This window comes from Moschus berezovskii, chromosome 3, assembly GCF_049115385.1.
Source record: "Moschus berezovskii isolate FMDL1 chromosome 3, NW_MosBer_1.0, whole genome shotgun sequence".
Lineage (NCBI taxonomy): Eukaryota > Metazoa > Chordata > Mammalia > Artiodactyla > Moschidae > Moschus > Moschus berezovskii.
Genome location: NC_142462.1, coordinates 48,037,764 through 48,054,746, shown reverse-complemented (window position 1 = coordinate 48,054,746; position 16,983 = coordinate 48,037,764). Strand labels below are relative to the sequence as shown.

Genomic DNA, 16,983 nt, shown 5'->3' with positions numbered 1-16,983 from the left:
TGAGATGTCAAATAAAAATCAACGAGGATAGGTAAACGCAAGGTAACCAAGGGAAAAAGAAGGAAAAAAAAAAGAAAACTGGGAAGCTTGTGGAGGAGAGTCTATCCTGAAACTTACAAAAATAGTATTTGGGGACAGGCTTCTTTATAACATGGGAAACATTTAGTGGTTTTTAATTTTGACTTGCATGAATTGGTATGGTTTCCATGTTTTCATGGGCTTATTTCATCTCCCTTATTTCATCTCTCTTATTTCATATTACTTTCAATGTAGTCCTCTTTTCTACAACCTACTGTGATTATCCAGTTTTCCCTGAGGGGTTGCAGAAAATGAGAGGAAAAACAGGCCTGCAGCAGTCTTGGAACCTGTCCAGAAAATGTTTTTAGTCCTTGGACTACTTGGAGGACGGTGTTCCAAACCTTGTATACACAGATTGGAAAACAATGATAATCCCAGTGTATTTACTCTGAACAGGAATTTTTTTGTGTGTCAAAAAAAGGAATATTACAGAATACATTGAAACACACTGGGATACCATAAGATCTCGATTCACATTTTTATCTTTATCCATGAACAGGAGGCATTGTGAAGTAGCAGAGTTTGCTTACTAAATACCACGACTGAATGCCCTGAAAGCCAGGAAAACAGTTGTTACAACAATCTCTGAGGCTACATGTACCAAACAGTGCAGAACTAGCAGGGCCAGTAGAGTCATTTGAGGGTGACATTCCACAGCAATTCAGATTCCGTAACTTGCTGTTTACTTAAATCACAACCTCCTAACAAAGTGACGTTCGGGAATCTGTTAAGAGGATGCATGATTTGAGTCCTTGGTTGCCTTCTGGAGAACACTGAGGGTGACAGACACTTTCATAAAGACAAGGCTGATGTTACCTAAACCTACTTAAGAACTGGAAGATTTCTTTCTTCTTAACCTAAGGTAAATTCCTTTATCCAGGCCATTGTCAAAGCCCCCTAATGAGAAGCAAACTTTAATGTGGCTACTAACACGTGAGTGCTAGAATGAAGTTTAATAGGTAAGTTGAACTTCTCTTTTACTTAAAATTTACTAAATTTTGTGCAGATACTAAAGGGAAATTGTTTCTCTACCCCTGACTAGTTGTCATTTGCTTCATTTAAGCAGCTAACCAAGTGTGTCACAGAGAAACATGCAGGACAATTGCAGGGTTCTGCTAATTTAGAATTCTGTATTTTTATGAAATCTACCTTATGCATTAAACAGTACTAGTCTTCCATTTTTATTCTGTTTAGGTTAATGTTTATGATTTACAGAATACAGTCATGAAAATAAGATATATAGAAAGAATTTTAAATGATTTATAACATTTCCAGGAAAATATTTGCTTCCAAAAGTTTTATTACATATATTAGATAGATATACACTCTATATTTGGGTGTGCATGTATGTTACAAGAATTGGTTTGTTTTTACAAACTATTATATGAGACTTTGTTCAAAATGAAAAATACAATTAGAGCAAGATGTTCCAACTTTGAATACTTATGGATTCTTAGAAATCTTAATACATTTCAAGTTCTCCGAAGAAGTTTATTTGAGAAGTAGCACTCTAATCCAAACTCTTTGGCTGACAGAAAACTCAGGCTTTACTACAAGCAGATCTTCTCCTTAAGTCTCTGAGAACAAATCTGGGAAAATGATGATTTGATTTGACTATAGAGTTTGATGGGCTTCCCTGGTGTCTCAGATGGTAAAGAATCTGCCTGCAATTCTGGAGACCTGGGTTCAATCCCTGGGTTGGGAAGATCCCCTGGAGAAGGGAATGGCAACCCACTTCAGTATTCTTGCCTGGAGGATCCCATGGTGGAGGAGTCTGGCAGGCTACAGTCTAGGGGTCACAAAGAGTTAGACATGACTAAGCAACTAACACTTTCACTTTAGGGTTTGATAGACTGTTTAATACCGCTGTGCCACTTGCATGGAAGGTTTGTACCAAATGCTTTTTAGAAGTGTCAGGGCAGAAGGATCAAACTTTTCCATTTCAAGCAAACAGAAAAAGAAAGGCATTAGGAATGTACTATTCTCTATGTGGTGATTTCTAAAATTATATGACATGCTTCTTAGAAAGTATTTTCTCAGCATTAAAAAGGAATTTGATTATGCTTCCCTGTCCCTGGAAAATGTGTGTGTGTGTGCATGCGCGCAGGTGTGTATGCATGTATATTAGTTTAACTTTTTCAGGAATCTGATACCCAAGTGTTGTATATCTCCAAATTTAACAGATTATCAGTTGGCACAGACATCAACAAAACTGTTTAAAAGACGGACTAGAGAGTATGCCTCCTTTTTAGTAAGTGGAACAAAATTACTGTTCTCATTATCCATCTGATTTCTTTCCTGGTTTTAAACATTCATCATGTTCTTCAACTTTTTTACTTTTCTGCTGGTATTTAAAAGAGTGAAAAAAAACCCTTTAGCATTTTTTAAAGCATATGTTTTGATCAAGCCAGCAGCCAATGTGAATATGTAAATTGATTCTTTAACTCTTCTTAAAATTATTTTATTTCCTTTTTAAGACCCTACAGGGACTATTTATAACGTAGATGACATTTCTCAAAAGAAAACTTTGTTGTACCCTCAATTCAATGAATTTAGTATTTCTGCCACTTGAAATTACAAATTAATTGCTTACATAATTTTTTCAATCTTTTTTGGCACTGTTTAAATCCTATATTTGGTTATTGATTATTGATTTTCCCCCCTACTATTTCATAACACCACGCTTTGAGTCCAAGCTATTCTCTTACTTGAAGATTTTTGTTGTTCCCTCCTAATTATTTCCCTTCCACTGTATGAACACAAATTGTATTGACAAATATGCAAATCTAAACACTTTCTTAAGTTTCTTAGTATTGTTTAACTGTTGACATTTCTCCACCTCCTCAGAGAGTTAAGTCAGCTTTGCAAACAGTTAAAATAAAGAGTAGGTCTGCCAACTTTTTTAGGCCTGTGGAATTTACATATTGATATGGCCCTGCCCATATGAGAACTATCCAGATACAGGGAGGTGTTCTCTCTTTAATCTGTCTTTTATACGCGGCTCTACCATGGCTACTAGGAAACATAGGGGAAAGTTTACATCATGAATGCAGTAGGTTTGTCAATACTTTGATCTTATGCTTTGATTCATTAGATGATGTAGCTTAAGTCTAAAATTTAATGACCCAGATATTCTTCATTATCCTTAATGATGTCCTTTGAAATTTTCCTTTAAAGCTGATATTAAAAACTTCCATTTTAATCTCTTAAGCTTTCACTGGCAATATCATATCCATGTCTTATGCATGTAATAGTCTCTTTAAATTATGTACATATGTATTTCATTCCTGTATGTGAAGCCCCACCTCACCATATGAAACAGATAGAACCTGTCATTGGTTTAATACTTTCATAATGACCAGGGCAGCAATTGGAAAAATAGATATCTATTTATGTAGCACACACAATCTTGTGTGCTATACATGTACATAAATATGTGTGTGTGTAAATCTCCATGGTTAGTTACCCCCAGGATTAAAGTGATAAATCAAATTTTGCCTTATGGTTTTACACTGTAACTAAAGTTTTAAGATACTTTACAGTGTATCTGTGCAGTATTATGTGTTAAAGTTCTTCAGAATGAATTTTTTTTTCAAAATAATTCTGTTAACTGTTAATTACAGAATACTTTCACTGTTCATTCCTTGTTTATTGTATTTAGATATCATTTTCTTAAGCTATTCAGCTTGAACAAATGTGCTGAAAAGAATATTCAAATTAGGTATTGATCGAGAACTCATATATATACACACACACACACACACATATATGTGTATATATATACACATTTTTCTTTCAGAAAAGACTATAGGCTCATTAGTCAGTCTATATGGGTTTTAATTATTATGGCACATAGTAGTTGTGTGACCTCAACTAGTTGTCTAAAAACATAGCAAGGTTGTATGATAGGTCAATAAGATAACATATATGAGACACTTATTTCAACAACTGGCAGATAAGCCCTCAATACATGTTAACTCTGTTATTGCATCATCATCATAATTTATAGGTCTTTGCTTAACCATACAATCTAGAATTATAATGCATATGATACTAAAATTCTTTTCATTTGCTGAACTGTTAAAATCTTTTAATTGACCCTCTTTTTTTTTTATCTACCACATAGAATCTGTATAAAGCTTTACAAATCTGCCATATGACTTGATTGTCAGTTTCAAGCTGTAGGTAGGTTCTGTAGTTATTCTCTTTGACAAGAAAGGAAATGAGAAATATGACTGTGGGCTGCTCATTCACAAAACCTATTATTGTTATTATTATCAATAGGGCTGTGGTCAGAACTTGGGCCATGCCATGCAATTCCTCTTCTATTATGCATCCATTGTATGCTTCTCAGATATGTTGCAATATTTATAATTACTCAATGGACTTCACTCTTCCTCTTTTACTTCATGAGTATTATATTCCATGAATCAGCTAATCTAGAAATATATTCTAAAGGATTTTTGAAACCACAGAAATGCTAAAATAAAGTTTATTATTTTTCCTGTTTTTGGAGAAAGCATTTCAAAGTATGATATAATACTTAAAAGGGAATTACTGTGAAAGTTAATGGCATAAAAATGGAAATTTTCAGTAATTTAAAAATTCAATAAAAATAATGTTTATTTTGAAGAATTGTCAAATGTCAGAAGATTGGTTATTTCCTTACTAGCTAATAAGGAAAAGATATCGCGAATGTTTAAAAATATAAATGCTGCTATGCTTCAAACAACAGGTGAAACTTCACTCAAATATTTAGCAATAAAATAAGTACTTATTATAAACAAAGTTTAGTGTGAGCCAGTGTGACCGATGTATGAAGATGGGCCTTTTCACATATTGCTGTATACATGTATGAACAGAAATTTGGTAAAACTCCCCCTGCCAAAACAAGTACATACTTTTTATCCAGAAATTTCACTTTCTGCTGTTTACTAGTGTCCTAGCATAGTAAACAAAATTATATATGTACATACATTTTTAGCATTGCTTCTGCAAGATCAAAGAACAATTTGGTTAGCCAAAAAGTTTGTTCAGGTTTTTCCATTATGTGTTTATGTGCATGTTCAGTCATGTCCAACTCTTTGCGACCCCCATGGACAGTAGCCTGCCAGGAGCCTCTGTCCATGGGATTCTCCATGCAAGAACACTGAACTGGGTTGTTATTTCCTCCTCCAGGGGACCTTCCTGACACGGGGATTGAATCCGGGTCTCCTACATCTCCTGCACTGGCAGGCAGATTCTTTACTCTGAGCCACCAGGGAAGAAAGGTGTAACAGAATGGAAAAAGAAAAATAAGAAGTTCTGTTACGTATGATATTGGTCACTTAAAAGACAATGGTACATTTTTAGGACTATTTTTTCAATAATTGAGAAAGAAAAAAGAGAGTTAACACTATCAGTGGTATGAAAATATCTCCAAGTCCCTTGATATTAAAAAGACAAGTTGTAGAAAGTGTGATTCAGTATATGGTTTAGTCCATATGTGTGTGTGTGTGTGTGTGTGTGTGTGTGTGTGTATGTTATAAACTTTTAAGTTTATACTTAGGAAATCAGTAAAATGACTGTATGCTGTGTGTTTATACTTATAAGTTTATGACATACAGAAGTGTATACTTATAAGTTTATATATATATATATGTAAGTTTAAAATTTATAAAATTCCTAGGTGGTGATGACATACCTAACATTGGTCACTTCTGAGGAATAAAATTGATGCTTGAATGAGACTTCTCAGTTTATAGCTTTTTATAAAATTCAATATTTTTTACTTGTCCATATTACCTTAATGAATTCCCTAAAATAAAAATTTGCTCAATAAAAAATGATCACCATACCAATTATTTATTAACGAATACTATATATGTCAAGGACTGCACTGAGTTGGTCACATTACTACTCTCACCTTTGCAACAATACTGAGAGGGAGCTATTTCCATTGTGACTTAGAGAGGTAAGGTGGTAGCAACAAGTCACACACTGTAGGTAGGGATGAATTCCAAATTCTGAGTTAGGTCCATTTACTTCCATGGCATATGCCTTTCATCTCAAAGTATTGTATATCTGTGGTATGAACAAACAGTATAATAACCTCTTATTTCTGGCCATTCTCATTTCTTTCAAAAATATTATTGTGGTTATGACATCATGTGCATCCAGTCATTCAACTGATTACCAGCTATGAGCCTGCTCTGTGCTCCTGAGGCTTCAGCAGTGCAATAAACAGACAAGAGTCTCTCATCCATGGAGTCAACATTCCAGCAAATGCAGAGAAAGGACCAAAAAAAAATGTCAAATGCTTGTCTGATGGTGCTGTGTGATCTCCAGTAATCAGAGCAGAAGGGAGAAAGGAACAGCAACTTGAGGGGAAGGGAAGCACTTCGTTGCTTCATAGTCAGGCCGCTGTCAAGGGCTGCACACAATCAACCTCAGTTAGTCCTTATTATGATTCTCTTATTTCGTTTGCTCCATTTTTTGATTAAGAAAGTAAGAATAAATTGTTAGTTAACTCCTAATCCCCAGTCAGTATAGCTAGCGGTAGTATATTGCCAAGTCACTGTAGTCTGTCTGATTCCAAATTCTAAGTGATCATCCACGTAAAAAGTTTGCAAAGCACTGTGCCTAAGCTGACTTAGCATACTGACAGTTTGAGCTTTCATTCTGCTGCATCTGTCTAGTGTTCTAGTGGACTTACAGAAGGTAAGGTATACGCTCATATAAAAATATCCCTTAAAATTACATATACATAATCTTTTAAAAATGAAAACCCCAACATGCATTACTGAGAAATGGGTGCAGCAGTTTTCTGCCTTGTTGTTCAAGGTGACCATTTTGCTCAAAATACAGACATATGATTTCAGATTTTACTTGGCTCAGGGCTTCCTGTGTCTTCCTGTATCAGGAACTGTTGTGTACAGTGTTAAACAGTTAACAGCTGCCTCTGGGAATGTAAATTTGATTCTTTGGGCTGCTCATGGGTAAGTGTGACATTTTCCTCTCCAAAGACAAAGAATTTAGATGTCGTCAGACTACTGATTAAATAGTAATCCAAGTAAGTTCAGTGTCAGCTTAGGTATACATTTTACAGGTATTTTTTTCTGAAATATCTTACTCTAACAATGTTCATTTTTTATATAATTTAATTATCCTTTTGGTGCATTTAAGATAGGCTGTTTAAAATAGCATCTGAACTTTGTGGGTGGGCTATTTCTGAATTGTCACACTGGAGGGTATTTGTGTACGTGTGTACTTGTGTATATTTATGAGAATTAAGGCTGAGAAGGAAATGTATCAAAGCAACTTAAATACAATAAAATAGATATTCATAATCAAAATAATTATTAAACTAGCCTTTATATTACCTTTTTATTAATATAACAAAGATAAAATGTCACAATGATAAGGGAATCATCTTTTTAAATTATCTAAAATCTTTTTTTTAAATGAAAAGCATAAATCATAATGAGATTACACAAGGCCATTTCTACTTTATCCTAATTAAGTGATCAGCTATTTGGAAAAACAATCCCAATATAACTAAAGACTTCCATAACTTATTAATTTTTAAATAAATTTATCTATAAAAATATCCTGGAAAAAGAAAGCAATGCTCAAGGTAAAATATTGCTTTGCTTCCTTTCCAGTTGTAATGCACAGCTAGCAAATGAGAGAATCCAACACATGCCCAGAAGCAACAGCACAAACAGCCCAGTGAGGAGTGGTTTAAATATGATCTAATGAAGTAAATGTATTTCTGCCTGTTATTGTTATGCTGTCATCTTTCAAGGCTGAGTCAGAGGCATTTATTCATCTGGCCTGTATCACAGATAACAGTTTAACCTGAAGATTTTTATTTTCCCTGTAGGATCCTGAGAATTTCTTTCTAAGAATGGGATTTTAACATGCGGGTCTTTTCTCCCCAAAAGTTTAAGGCCTTCTTTTTTGATGAAATTTTAAATAATGCTTTTCTTTTAAAGTAACTTCATTATATACTTTTCCTATTTAGGATGGCTTTTAATATGAAATTTTATTTAAATATTATTTAAAGTTATCTTTTTATCTAAAGAGATCTAAGAGAAATACAACTTCTTGGTTTTCATAGAAGGATTTTACTCTGCTCATAAAATTTCTGTAAAACTAACAGAACATAATAAATAGTGAAGAACTTCCAGTTAGAACAGTAGGCTATTTCCTTTTTTAAAGTCTGTTTGTCATCCTTGTTGACTGACAAAGTTCAACTGTTTTCAAAATCATTAGGCTTGACACACTTTGGATAAATGATGCATAGAAAGTACGTTTTATCTAAACTTTGTGAAACAGGTATTTCAAGCAGGAAAGTGAGTCTGGTAATTCTTCACAGTATACATTTTCCACCCCTGGGTCCGCTTTATCATCTGGAATAATGACTGTATTAATATAATAAAAGAGTATATGAAAGGCTGCTCAGCAAGTTAGCTCCTTTTGTCTCTCTGGCCTCTGACTTACTTGGATGGGAAAATGGCCAAAAGAAAAAAAAAAAAACACAGCAGAGGATCTCAGATATAGGTAATAGGTCCACGCTACAATATAAAAACAGACCCTTAAGACCCGTCACAGCCCTCCCACACACTCTAAGTGGGAGGTGTGGGGTTTCCTTTTTTTTTTTCAAACTCCTTTTGGAACAAACCACTCATTGGGATCTGACTGACGTTGCCTTTCTCTTTTTTTTTTCTTAAAGCATATTTAAACTCACACACTTTTTATAATGAGGATTTCAGTATAGGGTTTTCTGCAGGATACCATTTGGTCCTATTAAGAACTGACTGTTCAAATGTTGGAATATTTGATCGGAAAGTACTTCTTAGTCTTTTTAAAGGTAAGTCATAATGATTTTTTTTTCTAATTTCAGTCTCCTAAATGACAGGAGATGACACTACTATATACGCACCCTTAAAGCTATAGAACACCAGCAGTAAGCAGGAACTGTTTTTTGAAATCATTAGGCTTTTCCTAAAAGCTAGATTTGTGCTGTTTTCAAAGTTATCAACCTTACCTTTTATGTTTAAGAAATATTAAAACTTTGTCCAATAATCAGTGTCATGTTGCTTCTTGATGTTTAAAACCTTATGTTTATGTATAGACAGTTTTTGTTAAAATGATGTACTATCCAATTTTGTTACTTCAGAACTTTTATTGTCTACTCAGGGTATTTATGCATGGTTTTTAATTTAAATTATGAATGAAAATAAACATAAATAAAAATCAGTTTAGTAGGATTAGTTCTTAAAAGTCACTTGCCATTCTTATGCCAACATGCTTTCTAATATGCAATTCTTCAGTACTTATTATTTTAGAGAGTCTTTGGTTTATTTAATCTTCTATTTTTTAATGTCACAATTTTTTGGTGAACCTGAATTTGTCTACATGGTTAACAGCAGTGTATATTTTGGATATATTCCTCTTCAGCATTAAAAAAAAAATTCATTCTCACTGAATTTTACTTGCTGCTGGTAAATTATATTAATTCCAAATGATTCTGATTTATATAACTGTATAAATTATATAAAATTTGGTAATAGAATTTTTTAAAAATTGAAGTTTTTGTGTTTTTAGGAAACTTATTACAAATACCAGCAAATTATTTTCTTGAATGATAATACTAATAAATGACAAATCATACTGGAGAAATTAAAAGTTATAAATTAATTATAGTAAGTGAACTCATACATAACTGTAAATGGCATAAATTCTCTGAAGTAAATTTCAAACAGTTTCTAGAATTGTCAAATAACATTTTGAAAAATGTTTTTAAAATCTTTGCGTGTACTTTTCAGTTCTTTAGTGTGTAGTTTTAAATTAGTAAAAAACAAACAAACAAACAGTGCTCTTAATATTCAATAAAAAAATAACCAAAATAATATTTTTCAAAATTTTTGTTATATATAGAGTCCAGTGGTCCACTGGATTTCATGGGAGAAAAAAAATACAAAGAAATTTTTTTTATTTACCAGAATCATTACAAGACCAGAACAATAAATTCAATACACAAACATCAGAAGTTAAATTGAGAGGAATAAAACTATAATTAGAGAGGTACTGGACAGAATGCACTGAAAATTTTGGAATTTATCTTGGGAGTTATAGTTGCTACAATATAGGGAAAAAATCTTGTGGATTTTTTCTTCCTGAAAGAATTGATTCTGTAACTATTTTCTGATTTAATCACAAGATATTTTTAAATTTAGTGGCCCAAGTCATGACTGAAAGTTTTGAGGAATTATTCTAACCTAGGAGTTGATTTTTCATTTGCATAATATTCTAAACCCCTGTAATGGAAATGCCCATATACATTAAAAAGATTATGGTAACTTCAATAAGAGAAGATGATGAAAATTTCCAAATCTAGTTATTTAAACATTTTCCATAGAGCCCTAGGGTTCTGTGGGGATGACTCATAGCCCAAATGAGATGTGACTAGAAGGGGAAAGGGCCACAGTTCCTGCCACTTTGATTCTTTTAACTACCATCATATGTTGGGATTGCATGTAAAATAAGTACTAACCTAGTGACCTTCTGTATCCACTTGATGAAACACAGCCAGATTTAAATAACTGATTTAACCAGCTTGATATGAATCTGCATCTTATTCATGTCTAGGGAATCATGGCTTTGAAAACACACCTAGATATTGTGTAAAGTAAGAGTGTGAAAAGGAACTTAATTTGGAAAGCTAATTTTCATATTCAACCTGTCTTTGAATTAATCTCCCCCAAACTCCAAACCTGGGTTTTCTGGGCAAATACTATATTAGGTGAGTAAAAGACTGTGTATTAAAATAATTACTTGTGTGTCTAGTAGAAAACAGAGATGTTGTGATCTGGTTTCCTATTCTGAGGAAAAGCAGAAGGAAGGCTTATGGATAGAATAGGAAATTTGAGATATTCACTCATGAGTTAGAAAATGTCATCCAGGTCCTGGCATTCATTCATAGCACGAGTATGTAATATGAAACTGTTTTAAAGATTCATAGTTCACATCCCAGGAAACCATACCTCTTGGCCATGCCTTTTTCTGTGTGGAGTTTCCAAGGAAACACAGCTCTATACACACATGAAAATAATCACAAATTCTCTGGGAAATTTCTCTATTATTCTGACCTACTTATGGGGACCCTTCTTTAAAGCTCAGCCTCAGTTCCTACCACCAGGTTTCCAACATAATGGAAAGGCATAACACTCATAATTTCATCTAGAAACACACTGTTGACTTGACAGCAAGAAAATAAACAGCCCACATGTAGTTACGTTCACAAACTCTACAAAAAGAGTAGGATTTATGGTCTGTGAACTGACAGGACACAGCGGATCTCCATACAGATTCAAGAAAGTTATGGGATTAGTGGGATCTTACAATGTCTTTATTTTCTCGTCCTTCTTATAAGTCTCAAAAATAAGTTTTCTTTCCTGTATATGTGAAATTTTTGTTTTCCAAATTGAAGTACTTTAAGCAAGCAGTAAATTATTATTCCCAGTGAAGAAATAGGGGTAAAGAATAAAATTTAACCTAAAATTAGCAAATAAAATTTTATTATGAAAGAATCTATATGACTAAGAAAACCAAATGTGCAAAACGCAAATTTTATATGCTCTAAATAGCTACATTTGAGAGAATAGTGGAGACAAACTATACTTTATAAAGCTGTTATTGAGTACAGCATGCTGAGTAACCTGAGCTTTTCTCATGTATTCAGTGCATGTCCTATTTCATTTGTTGGTTCCTCCTTTGCTTCAGGTAAATAAAACTACAGTGGCACGTGTGCTTAGTCGCTAAGTCCTGTCTGACTCTTTGCAACAACCCCATGTACTGTAGCCCGCTAGGCTCCTTTGTCCAGTGGGATTTTTCAGGCAAGAATATTGGCGTGGGTTGCCATTTCCTTCTCCATGGGATCTTCATGACTCAGGGATTAAATCCATACCTTCTGCATTGGCAGGCAGATTCTTTACTACTGAGCCTCCTGGGGAAGCACAAATTACAGCTGACCCTTGGACAAAACAGGTTTGAACTTTGTCAGTCCACTTTTATGCAGTATCTTTTCAATAAATACTACAATATATGCATTTGGTTGAATACCACAGGTAAGCTGATGGTATAGTTATATGTGGATTTTCCACTGCCTGCATTGTCCATAACCCCTCTGCGTTGTTAAAGGGTCAACTTGTATTTGTAATTTTGTAGTAGGAAGCATAAGCTTGAAGTATGATTATAATAATAATACTTACTCATGGTGACAAGGCACTGAAGCATGATAAATGAACAAAAATAAGTAGTTCCCCCATATTCTTGGGGAGAACTATTTCCCCCAAGACCCTCAGTGGGTGCCTGAACCTAGAGAGAGCACCAAACCCTAAGTAGTCCCCCATCATCTAAAATTTTACTTTCTACAGGTTCAGTTAGCGTTAGTTGACCATTTTTTTGACTGTGGATAAGTGAAACCATGGAAAGCAAAGCCATTGATAAAGAAGGATTACATTTGTAAAAAATATCTTGCCTATTTTTATAGAAAAACTTGCATCAAGATAACAAAATAAGCTGGCCGATTGAAAATTTGAAAAAGTGCATAAAGTTAATCTCTTTCTGTCAAAAATATCAGCACATGCAGGAATGTGTGTCACACTACTATCTTTGCTTAGACATCATCCAGACCAGTGTTAGACTAGTAACTGTCTAAGCATGAAATTTAGCAGAATAAATTATTGACACTTCTGTTTTCCGATGAACTTGACTCAACAGCACTGGGCTGTTTGCACTATCTCACTTCAATTTTAAGTTCAAAGCAGACAGAGTCTAGGCAATACCCTGGTCTGCCCATAACTTGACATCTCTGAGCACAGGGTCCTTGGATGGAATAATAATGAGCTTTCATGTTTAGAGAAGAAGGCACTAAAGAACACATTGGGTCATCCAGCAGATTTTTTGGGTCTTTTTGCCCCTTGGGACACTTTCCTATAGTCCATGGGACTGCTTAAATAAAGGATAATGCTTCTGGGAAAGGTCAGACAGATTCTCAACTAGGTGATGGCACAGAATCTGGGAACAGACAAATAACACACACTTATAGCTCAGACGGTAAAGCGTCTGCCTACAATGCTGGAGACCTGGGTTCGATCCCTGGGTTGGGAAGATCCTCTGGAGAAGGAAATGGCAACCCACTCCAGTATTCTTGCCTGGGAAATCCCATGGACTGAGGAGCCTGGTAGGCTACAGTCCATAGGATCGCAAACAGTCAGATACGACTGAGCAACTTCACATATCCATTTCAGAAATAAAAGATTTGTAATTTTAAAGTGATTTTATATTCCATCTGACAGAACTGCAAAAGACATTAATATTGAATAACTTTGTGGCGTTTATATAGAAAATATCTTTCCAAAAGAGATGATTTGAGTTGTATTCCTGATATTTTATCAATGAAACTAGAATTTGACTCTAGGGATTTCCTGTCCCAATTTTTTAATGAATTGCAATCCACAGGTTTCTACAGAGATGCTCCTCAAGCTTCCTAAACATGGGACAAGATAGTGCTAGGTGGGACTCAGGAGATCTAGTTAGGAATCAGGGTCTCAGTGGTCCCACAAATGCTGTAATCTAAGTCACTTGGCTTAGTCTTCCATGTGAGGATTTGAGTGAAGAACCAGTTCAGCCGCTTAAATGAAAAAATGGGGATCTCATCTTATAATCTTACTTTACACATGAAGAAATTGAGGAACAGAGCAATTAAAGAGCTTGGCCATGGTCATCTGGCAAGAGAGTGGCCAATCACACTTTGGTTTCATCTTGAGTCTCCCACCCTCAGTTACAGCAGTTTGGATCCCTGTATTTTGATGTCTACCTCAAATATAACTTACAGATGAGAACTGGGGAGTGGTCTATAAGACGGTCATTCAGTAATTTAGTACTTGATAAGTTCCCCTGAATATGATCACTTACATACAGTACAGCACACTTGAATGATATTCACAAGGAGAAAAGAGATTCTACTTGTAAATATCTAGTCATTATTCAGTTTAGTTCAGTTGAGTTGTTCAGTCGTGTCCGACTCTGTGACCCCATGAACCACAGCACGCCAGGCCACCCTGTCCATCACCAACTCCTGGAGTTCACTCAAACTCATATCCATCAAGTCAGTGATGCCATCCAGCCATCTCATTCTCTGTCGTCCCCATATCCTCCTGCCCCCAATCCCACCCAGCATCAGAGTCTTTTCCAGTGAGTCAACTCTTCACATAAGGTGGCGAAAGTATTGGAGTTTCAGCTTTAGCATCAGTCCTGCCAATGAACACCCAGGATTGATCTTTAGAATGGATTGATTGGATCTCCTTGCAGTCCAAGGGACTCTCAAGAGTCTTCTCCAACACCACAGTTCAAAATCATCAATTTGATTCATCGATCAGCTTTCTTCACAGTCCAACTCTCACATTTATACATGACCACTGGAAAAACCATAGCCTTGACTAGACAGACCTTTGTTGGCAAAGTAATGTCTCTGCTTTTTAATATGCTATCTAGGTTGGTCATAACTTTCCTTCCAAGGAGTAACCGTCTTTTAATTTAATGGCTGCAATCAGCACCTGCAGTGATTTTGGAGCCCCCAAAATTAAAGTTTGACACTGTTTCCACTGATTCTCCATTTCCCATGAAGTGATGGGACCAGATGCCATGATCTTCGTTTTCTGAATGTTGAGCTTCAAGCCAACCTTTTCACTCTCCTCTTTTACTTTCATCAAGAAGCTGAGTTCCTCTTCATTTTCTGCCATAAGGGTGGTGTCATCTGCATATCTGAGGTTATTGATATTTCTCCCGGCAATCTTGATTCCAGCTTGTGCTTCTTCCAGCCCAGTGTTCCTCATGATGTACTCTGCATATGTTAAATAAGCAGGGTGACAATATACAACCTTGATGTACTTCTTTTCCTATTTGGAACCAGTCTGTTTTTCCATGTCCAGTTCTAACTGTTGCTTCCTAACCTGCATGCAGGTTTCTCAAGAGGCAGGTCAGGAAAGATATAAGCATCTGAATGCAGAGTTCCAAAGAATAGCAAGGAGAGATAAGAAAGCCTTCCTCAGCAATCAATGCAAAAAATAGAGGAAAACAACAGAATAGGAAAAACAAGAGATCTCTTCAAGGAAATTAGAGATACCAAGGGAACATTTCATGCAAAGATGGTCTCGATAAAGGACAGAAATGGTATGGACCTAACAGAAGCAGAAGATATTAAGAAGAGGTGTTAAGAATACACAGAAGAACTCTACAAAAAAGATCTTCATGACCAAGATATTCACGATGGTGTGATCACTCACCTAGAGCCAGACATCTTGGAATGTGAAGTCAAGTCGGCCTTAGAAAGCATCACTACGAACAAAGCTAGTGGAGCTGATGGAATTCCAGTTGAGTTGTTTCAAATCCTGAAAGATGATGCTGTGAAAGTGCTGCACTCCATATGCCAGCAAATTTGGAAAACTCAGCAGTGGCCACAGAACTGGAAAAGGTCAGTCTTCATTCCAATCCCAAAGAAAGGCAATGCCAAAGAATGATCAAACTACTGCACTGTTGAGCTCATCTCACACGCTAGTAAAGTCATGCTCAAAATTCTCCAAGCCAGGCTTCAGCAATACGTAAACCGTCAACTTCCATATGTTCAAGCTGGTTTTAGAAAAGGCAGAGGCACCAGAGATCAAATTGCCAACTCCACTGGATCATGGAAAAAGCAAGAGAGTTCCAGAAAAACATCTATTTCTGCTTTATTGACTATGCCAAAGCCTTTGATTGTGTAGATCACAATAAACTGTGGAAAATTCTGAAAGAGTCATTATTATCAAGTTTAAATAATTTATTCCACTGTATTATGACAATCCTAGCCAAAGCCATAGGAGGGAGCATGTTATTCTTCATCCTCTGTGTTAAATCATTTCAGTCATGACTAATGTGACCCTATGTACTGTAGCCCGCCAGGCTCCTCTCTCCATGGAATTCTCCAGTCTAGAATACTGGAGTGGGTGGCCATTCCCTTTTCCAGGGGATCTTCCTGACCCAGGGAACTAACCTGTGTCTCTTACATCTCCTGCCCTGGCAGGCGAGTTCTACCACCAAGCAATTAATAAAGGAAGGAAAGCTACGTCAAACTTAGTGTACTGAAAGGCAAAGACATCACTTTTCCTACAAAGGTCCATATAGCCAAAGCTATGAATTTTACAGTAGTCATGTACAGATGTGACAGCTGAACCATAAAGAAGGCTGAATGCCAAGAAATTGATGCTTTCAAACTGAGCTGCTAGAGAAGACTCTTGAGAGTCCCTTGGACTACAAGGAGATCAAACCATTCAATCCCAAAAGAAATCTACCCTGAATATTCATTGGAAGGACAGGTTGAAGCTCCAATATTTGGCCACCTGATGTGAAGAGCCAACTAACTGGAAAAGACACTGATGCTGGGAAAGCCTGAAGGCAATAGGAGAAAGGGGTAGCAGAGGATGAGATAGTTCGATAGCATCATGGACTCAATGTATATGAATTTGAGCAAACTCCAGGAGATAGTGGAGGACAGTGGAGACTGGCGTGCTGCAGTCCATGGGTTGCTAAGAGTCGCTAATGACTTAGCAACTAAACAACAACAACTCAACTTGTTCAGAGAAATAAAATTCCACAGGAAAAGTAAATCACTTGTTTAGGCTTGTGTGTTTTGTTTACATTGGGGAAAAACATGTGATATTAATGACTATTCAAGCTTCTTAGCCACCAGGAACTCAGTGTGAATCAGTTTGTTCATCCTGATTTACAGTGGATCATCCTAGGTATTTGGTATAAGTGAATGGAAATCCTGAAGAATGAAAAAAGTTTGTAAGATTTGCCTTCTTCCATTTTGAGGAAAAG

At 35.7% G+C, this 16,983-nt stretch overlaps 1 protein-coding gene across 21 annotated transcripts in view; it reads left to right on the top strand.

The window, feature by feature from the left end:
* The window catches only part of LOC129552338 (platelet glycoprotein 4), a 100,411-nt gene that overhangs the window by 40,718 nt on the left and 42,710 nt on the right, over positions 1 to 16,983 (top strand). For 6 of the 21 annotated variants that reach the window (XM_088833995.1, XM_088833971.1, XM_088833962.1 and 3 more), the window contains one exon: positions 959 to 1,037. The exons of 10 other annotated variants lie outside the window; for them this stretch is intronic. The gene's annotated coding sequence lies outside the window, so the exon portion shown is untranslated. Of the gene's footprint in view, positions 1 to 624; positions 1,038 to 8,794; positions 8,933 to 16,983 lie in introns of those variants that run through there. 5 more of the 21 variants (XM_088833979.1, XM_088833966.1, XM_088834003.1 and 2 more) reach the window with 4 other exon arrangements.